Here is a 7,905-nt window from a genome sequence, read left to right as displayed (position 1 = left end):
AAAATTGAATTAAGAGAGAATTAGAAATAAACAGCACCTTCTGCTTAAGAACTCTGGATCTGAGGAATGTCCTGAAGGAAAACTGGAGGAGCTGACAGCACAGGGATCCAGTATGTGGAGAGAACAGAGAATCACATCTTTCTGAGCTAAATTTAAATTCCTCCATAAATATATTCAACAGAGCTTTGATCTTTAAGCTTGCCCTCAGATATGTAAATTTTGAGCAGTCTCTGTGCTTTTTTTGGGGGAAAAGTGATGTCTACCAGTTTTTCCATTTCATGTTGGTAGCCAAATAAGTGAAATGGATGGTGACAGGGCCTAAAAGTTCCTGAGTCTATATGGCAAGTAGTGTGGTGATCTTAAAGGCAAAGTTTTGTGAATCTGCTCTTTTATAGTCCATAGAATCATAGAGTCATAGAATGTCCTGGGTTGAAAAGGACCTCAAAGATCATCTAGTTTCAACCCCCTTGCCATGGGCAGGGTGGCCAACCACTAGACCAGGCTGCCCAGAGCCACATCCAGCCTGGTCAGAGGAAGAGGTTAGAAAGAAGCGTTAAAATGGCATTGCTTTGCTGAAATGGATACAGTTACCTCATTTCAGGATAGTACATTATAGATCATTGGAACAAAGGCATGGAATGGGGACTCCCCAGCTGGTCCAGCCAGAGGAAGAGATACAACAATTGATTAAAGAGATGGAAGATGTTGGGGTTCAAATACGAAGTTACGGAAGAGGGTGCTTAGCCTTGGTTGCTGCCCTTATCCTGGGAAGGGGCTGAAGTAAAAATTTTCTCTGCACGGGCCTAACAGGAGGGCTTTTAAGCTTGAGCCTACCTAGGTCAGCTGTTTTGTCTGGATCCATAGCAAAGAGTCATGGCCCATCAATTCAATGTTGGCGGTGGTGCCTACAAACAAGTCTTCTACAGGACGGGGAAGCTTTGTCTTCTATGTTTGCTTTAGCTGGTGTGGGAACCAGTCAGAGGAAGCGCTCCAGCTGAGAGATCAGAGGGTGACTGCCTCTAAGAAGGTTCATACCAGCTGCTCTTGTCTGCTCTGCTCTGGTTGTGACAACACTGACAGCAGAGGAAGGAGGAATGCAAGTGATGTCCAGACAAGTTCAAGCTGAAGCTCAGGTTCAAGCAAGCTCAGTGCAGGACTGCTGCTTGCAGGGCCCCGTGGAAGAAGGCTGCCAAGGAGGATGTTGCTAGCAAGGCAGGCATGAGGCCCACTGTGTCCCAGGACAGTCTCATTTTGAGGAAGTGTAGTCATGTCCTTCAAAATAAGGGGAGCAAATGTGTCCTGCATATTAAGTAACTGGGGGAAGGGTTTCTGAGGTTGGCTTGGGGATGGGGTTTGGGGGAACGGAACACATTTCTTTGTCAATGGTAGCAGCTACCTACAAAGCTATAGAAAACAGTAAGCGGCTGCAGGGAGAGCAGCCTCCTCATTGCACCTGAGGTCCAGTAGATGCCGTGGGAGGTTGGGGGGGCATTGCACAGCCAGATGATGTTGATCAGGCCTAAACAAGGGACACGGAGACAACAGCTGATCCAACAGGAGCCTTGACCCTGATGCTGGCTGATGTCTGTGGGCTGGAAGACCTTAAGCAGGGAGGAGGCTGAGACCATCAGGGAGTGTGAGTGGGAGATTGACTGGTGGAGTGACTCACTGGAGTGCCAGACGGAAAGGTGCCAGGGAGATATCCCCAGAAAAGAGGTGGCCCCCTGCCTTGTCACAGTTGGACAGACCTGACTGATGAGGAGGGTTGGAAGAGAGTCCCGACTCAGCATCATGGGAGCCCCCCCCCGCCTGCCTACCCCACTTCCCCAGCTCCCTCTAAGCAACAGATTTCAGACGCTAGAAATTGAAGGGGAGATGAGTGGGGAGGTGTTGGAGGATCTGCCTAGGAGGGAGCCTGTAGCATGGGTCCCTTGGGAGTTGCTCCTTAAGGGTAAAGGGGTCCAGGAAGCCTGGATGCTCCTCAAGAAGGAAATCTTAAGGCACAAGAACAGGCTGTTCCTGAATGCTATAAGGTGAGCCGTAGGGGAAGAAGATCAGTGTGGATGAGCCAAGAACTATTGTTGAGAGTCCGGAAGAAAAAGAGAGTCTATGTCCTCTGGAAGAAGGGACAGGCTACTTGGGGAGATTACAAGGAAGTTGCTAAGGTATGCAGGGAAGAAGTTAGGAGGGCAAAAGCTCAAATTGAACTAAGATTGGCCACTGCAGTAAAAGAGAATAAGAAATCCTTTTATAAATATATCAACAGTAAGGAGACCTGGTGTTGGTTGATGCTCGGCTGAACATGAGCCAACAGTATGCCAAGGTGGCCAAGAAGGCCAACGGCATCCTGGCCTGCATTAGAAATAGTGTGGCCAGCAGGAGCAGGAAGGTAATCATCCCCCTGTACTCAGCTCTGGTGGGGCCGCACCTTGAGTAGTGTGTTCAGTTTTGGGCCCCTCACTACAAGAAAGATGTTGAGGCCCTGGAGCGTGTCCAGAGAAGGGCAACGAAACTGGTGAGGGGTCTGGAGCACAAGTGTTGTGAGGAGCAGCTGAGGGAGCTGGGATTGTTTAGTCTGGAGAAAAGGAGGCTCAGAGGAGACCTCATTGCACTCTATAACTACCTGAAGGGAGGTTGTGATGAGGAGGGGTTTGGTCTCTTCTCCCAGGCAACAAACAGGACCAGAGGAAATGGCTGCAAGTTGTACCAGAAGAGGTTTAGGAAGGTAAGGAAGGTAAGGAAGAACTTTTTCTCTCAGAGAGTGGTCAGGCATTGGAATGGCTGCCCAGGGAGGTGATGCAGTCACCGTCCCTGGCAGTGTTCAAGAGGCGTCTGGATGAGGAGCTACGAGACATGGTTTAGTATCTTGTGGTAATGGGAGGGCAGTTGGATTAGATGATCTTGCAGGTCCTTTCCAACCTAATGATTCTATGATTCCATGATTCTGTGAGGCTGGACTCTCACAACCCATAGCATCAGTGCTGGGGATGGGAGGGGAGAGGTTGTTGCCAGGAGATTACCCATTATGGTGATCACAATTGCTGTTGCCCCACCTGGGGCTTGGCAGGGCAGTGGGTGTATGCAGCAGGTAAAGAAAATGTGGGAGGATGGAGATGGGCTGGAATTTTTTTATTTTTATTTTATTTTATTTTAATTTATTTATTTATTTATTTATTTATTGTTAGAGACTGCTGCATTCCTACTGACTTTCACTGAACTGAAGGGCGATGGTTCCTCTCTGGAAGAGGGCAGCATGGTCAGGCTTTTAACACAATGGAACACTCCTCTCAAGAGTCGATCCTGCACCACCATTTTTCTGATGGAGGGGATTGTCAGGCCCAGCTTAAATGCACATTGCTGCTCAGGATATAGGAGATTACACATTGTTTGGGATTGAAGCTGGTGTAAAGGAAGACCAGATCTGAACATGAACAGGCAGAGGAGAGCAAAGACCAGGTGATTGTTAATTGAGCAGACAGTGCCTGAAGGAATGGGCTACAGCACTCCCTGAATTCATGGGGCTAGCAGTCCCTGAAAGACTCCCACCCGAAGTGGGATGTGCAGTCAAGTTACTGCAGAGCCTATGGGAAAAAGTAAATGTGCAGAGATACGTTTGACAGAGCTGGCTGACCACTGCATGCAGAAGCTTTAAATGGTTGAAAGGGAATTTTAATCTGTTCCGTTTTTAGGCATGCAAAGTTTGGGTTTCTGAGGTTTATTTTTCTAATACATCATTGCCAATCAGCCATCCTACTTTTGTTGTGAAAAAAAGAAAAAGAAAAAGAAAAAGCCAAGAAAAATAGCTATCAAGCAGTCACCATCATTACAGTTTGGTTTTGGTTGGGAGTGTGGAGGGATTTTTGAGGGCAGTGGCACTGGGCAGTGAGCTCAGCAGCTGCTGCACTGCACTCCATGCAAGGCCACCTTGAAGGGCAAATGTCCACGGAGCTGAAGATCTGGAAACATATTCCAGCAGCTAAGGAGCTATGGAAAGTCTTGGGGTACTTACTGCTCTGTATTTATGCGCAGGACCTTGTCTTGCTTGAGATAACAGCGCTATTGGTGCTATTTAAACACTAGCAATTTGGGAGATGTGTTCATTTTCAACAGGGCAGCTCTGCCAGCTCTTATGTTAGACACTGGGAGGAGAATGGGGGGCAACTGAGTCTACTGAGCAAATTATCCTGGCCTTGGGGTCTGCTTGGCTACAGCATGCTGAGTTGGAGTGTGTTTAGGGCTGGTGCTCTTTATTTGGCCCAACCCTTTGTCTGATGCTGCTTTGTTCTGTGTGGGTTATCCATGTGGATATTCATTATTATCCACCAGAGCACTAAAGGAAATTGCTGTGTCTGTGTGCGCTGAACAATGTTTGTACTCTGTGGCTATAAGAAAAGGTGCAGCCAGGTATCTAAATCCTCCTCAGGAGTTCTGCTGGGCTATGCTGGAGACAGAGCAGAAAACATCTCCCCAAGAAACAAATAAACAAACAAACAAAAAAAGAATAGGGAAAAAAAAAAATCACTGAAAGTGTTTGAGTGAATGCTCAGTGAACCTCTCTCCATCCTGTCTAATGGGTCAACAGTGCATGTGTGTGTTTGATAGTTGGTGATACCTTTGAACAGCTTCAAAGTAAAAAGCAAAAGTGGGATGAGCTTTCCAACACAGATCAAAATGAGCTGGCAATTATCCTAAGCACAACTTAGGTTCTAATTTTCAAAATCAGTGCAAAATGCTGTTTACAGAGATTGATGGAGTCTGAAGCAATTATTGCAGTGTTTTGAAGAATACCATGGCTAATGTTGTCAAAGGCTTATTTGCACAACAAGATTGGAGAACATAAGACAGCTGTGAATGAAGTGCTGTTGTGTTTAAATAGGTGTTGGATTGGTCTTGTGCTCACCGGGAGATGGCTCTAGCCTGCCCATCCCACTTGTCCCTGCTGGCAAGTGGCAGACAGGAGTCTTAGAACTCACCAGCATCACCCCGTTTCCTTCCCTGCAGCCATGAGCATTTGGGTGTGTGTCTGGGTGGTGCTGGGTTGCATTGTGGTGTGGAGATGGTGATAGAGGAAAAAATATATAGAGGTAAGCAGTTCTGCTGAGAAAGAACCTTGGGAAGAGATGAGGAGGTTTGTGCTGGCAGATTTAGCACCTGTGTGGAGGACAGAAGGCTGAAGTGTTGTGCTTCACCATATCCCTTCCTCTCCACCAGTTATTACCTGTGTTTGGCATTGGTGCGGTTACAGCAAATACCCAGGGAGCTTGTGCACTGCATGGGTGGTGGAGATAGGAGATAAAAAAGAGGTTTTTCTGTGACTGGGGGGAAGTCCATTTCTGCTCATCTTCTGGAAGCCGGATGGCGTGTCTGCTTTCAAAAACTTGAAAAAACACAAAAAATCCTACATAAAACAGGAGAGCTTCTCTCTGCTTGCTTTTTTTTTTGTCTCCTTCCTCGCCCAGATGCTATTGCAAGCTCTCAACCTACCCTCGGAGGAACTCTTCTCATCTCAAATGTCTTCTAGGCTTTTCATGCTCATCTCAGTACTTCTTTGTGGTTGTGCTCATCTCTCCTTCTTAAAATACACATCACCTTCTCTTAACCTTTAACTCCATACTTTTTACCTTTCTGTCGTCACTAAGCAGCCTTAACAATGGCATTCAGTGCATAGACGTGCTTCTTGCTTCTCAACCAAGCTCATCAACTTCTCTCAATGCATGTAATGCTCAAACGAGAGCAAGAATTTGAGTTTGAGGAGCAGGTTAGCATCAGGAGAAACTTCAAGTCTAGAAGATGTGATGATGAGATTAGATCAGTGCTGTCCATGAGTCTATGCCTGTCACTGACAATGACATATCCACTGGGTACAAGAAAAATTATTTGGAATTTTTTTTTTTTTTGGCAAGGTGATGCACTTAGCTGGGCTACTTGATTAGGGTATGGAATTGGAGGTTAGTCTGGAGAAGAGGAGGCTCAGGGGAGACCTTATCGCTCTCTACAGCCACCTGAAAGGAGGTTGTGGTGAGGTGGGGGTCAGCCTCTTCTCCCAGGTAACACAGATAGGATGAGAGATAATGGCTTCAAATTGCACCAGACAAGGTTCAGGTTGGATATTAGTAAAGGTTTCTTCTCCAAAAGATCAGTGAGGCAGTGGCACAGGCTGCCCAGGGAGGTGGTGGAGTCACCATTCCTGGAGGTGTTCAAGAGCCATGTGGATGTGGCACTTAGGGACGTGGGCAGTGGGCATGTGAGGATGGGCTGCTGGATGGATGGGTGATCTTTAGGTTTTTTTCCAAGATTTTTTTTAAGATTCTATGATTCTATGGCATTATATGCCTTAAAGTTTGGAAACTATGAAGATTTCATGTCCCTCCAACTCTCCTCCACCTTAGTTTCCATTACTGAAATTCTACTTTCGTGTTGATTTAACTAGAATTATTATGACACTGTTTATTTTTCTTGGTTTTTCCTCTTGGCAGGTTCATTCTCTATGGTACCGTGATTCCCTGCCCAGGATGTCCTCCTTTCACCACTCGCTCTTCTTGTACCATCTCTGGGAATGCTAAACCCACTCCCTTCTCTCAGCTTGTTTATAGGTGATTTCTCATGGCAAATTATCGGGCTGGGAAATGCTCGCATATATGTTTCCAACCTGTGAAGTCAGCTGAATGGTGTGTGGTTGATCTGATGGACTCTGAACTCAGCAAACTGGGAGCACTTCCTGCGTGCTGGGAGCTTAGGAAAGGGCAGTATTTTATTACAGCCCTTTTGCCTTAGGTCTGCAGTTGTTATTGTCAGGTCAGCAGAGGACAAAAACTAGGTTCAGTGAGGGGTAAATGGACTAGGAGTTGGTCTGCTTTTCCATTTCTGAGGTTCCTAACCTCCAAAAAGCAAACAAACATCTGATTGACTCCTTTGGACCATCTTGAGTCTAGCAGAGGAGAGATACTTGTTTTACTCCATGCACATCCACTAGTAGCTGCCTCAGTTGTTGAAATAAAAAGCCTCTTGAGGGCACCTGCCCTCTATAACTACACAAGATTCATTTTTGAATGACTGTTTAGTTTTGATTATGGTGAAGGTTTGTCCCGAATGAATATTTCCAGACATGTGAAGTGGCTGTGCTGGCAAGCTAATGTAATAATCTGGGATCTCCAAGCTCCCATGTCCTATTACCCATCTCTCTCCCTCCCACTCACAATGCAGATATTAAGATGGTGTTTATGCATTAGGATAAGATTATTTCCTTCAAGAGTTGATGTTCTTTTTTCTCCAAAAGGAAATATTAGTGGAAAATTAGGGTGTTTCCCTGAGAAGGCAGTGAGTCATCAGTAGCTATGTTGCAATAGTTTTATTCATAAATATTGTTAAATTATTCACATCTTTAATTTCATGGATATCACAAAGCAGGCGGCACTTTTTCCACCCAGGAAGATGTTTCTCTGCTCATCAGAATGGGAGCCCAGCCATGACCTGTGCTTCCCTGGGGAGCCCCAGCCCTTCTTGATGGCCACCTCTGTGACCTGGGAAATTCACTGGGGCTGATGCAGTGGGCCAGAATCTGCTGCTGTGTGTGGGAAGCACAGCAACACCAAAATCCCATTTGTGGAGGTGAGAAGTGTCACAGACCTTCCCTCTAACATGTAGGTTTTATACTCAGGTTTTATACCCAGGGAGGTCTGGATAAATTTCACCTGCTTTTGCTTTAAGCAGATAGGCTGAAGCTCCTATTCCTATTTCCTCTTTGAGGCTCTGCCTGTAAGTATCTTTGCAAAAGACTGATTTCATTTTCTTTCCTCAAGTCTCCTTGTGTTGGGGTTGCTGCTGGCCACAGCACCTCTTTCGGCGGATGTTCTGCTTCTGCTGTGTTGGAGAAATGTGTTGGGTTTTTCTGTTGTGTTTTTTTTT

Source organism: Meleagris gallopavo, chromosome 1 (assembly GCF_000146605.3).
Source record: "Meleagris gallopavo isolate NT-WF06-2002-E0010 breed Aviagen turkey brand Nicholas breeding stock chromosome 1, Turkey_5.1, whole genome shotgun sequence".
NCBI classification, from domain to species: Eukaryota; Metazoa; Chordata; class Aves; order Galliformes; family Phasianidae; genus Meleagris; species Meleagris gallopavo.
This window is presented reverse-complemented; position numbering follows the sequence as displayed.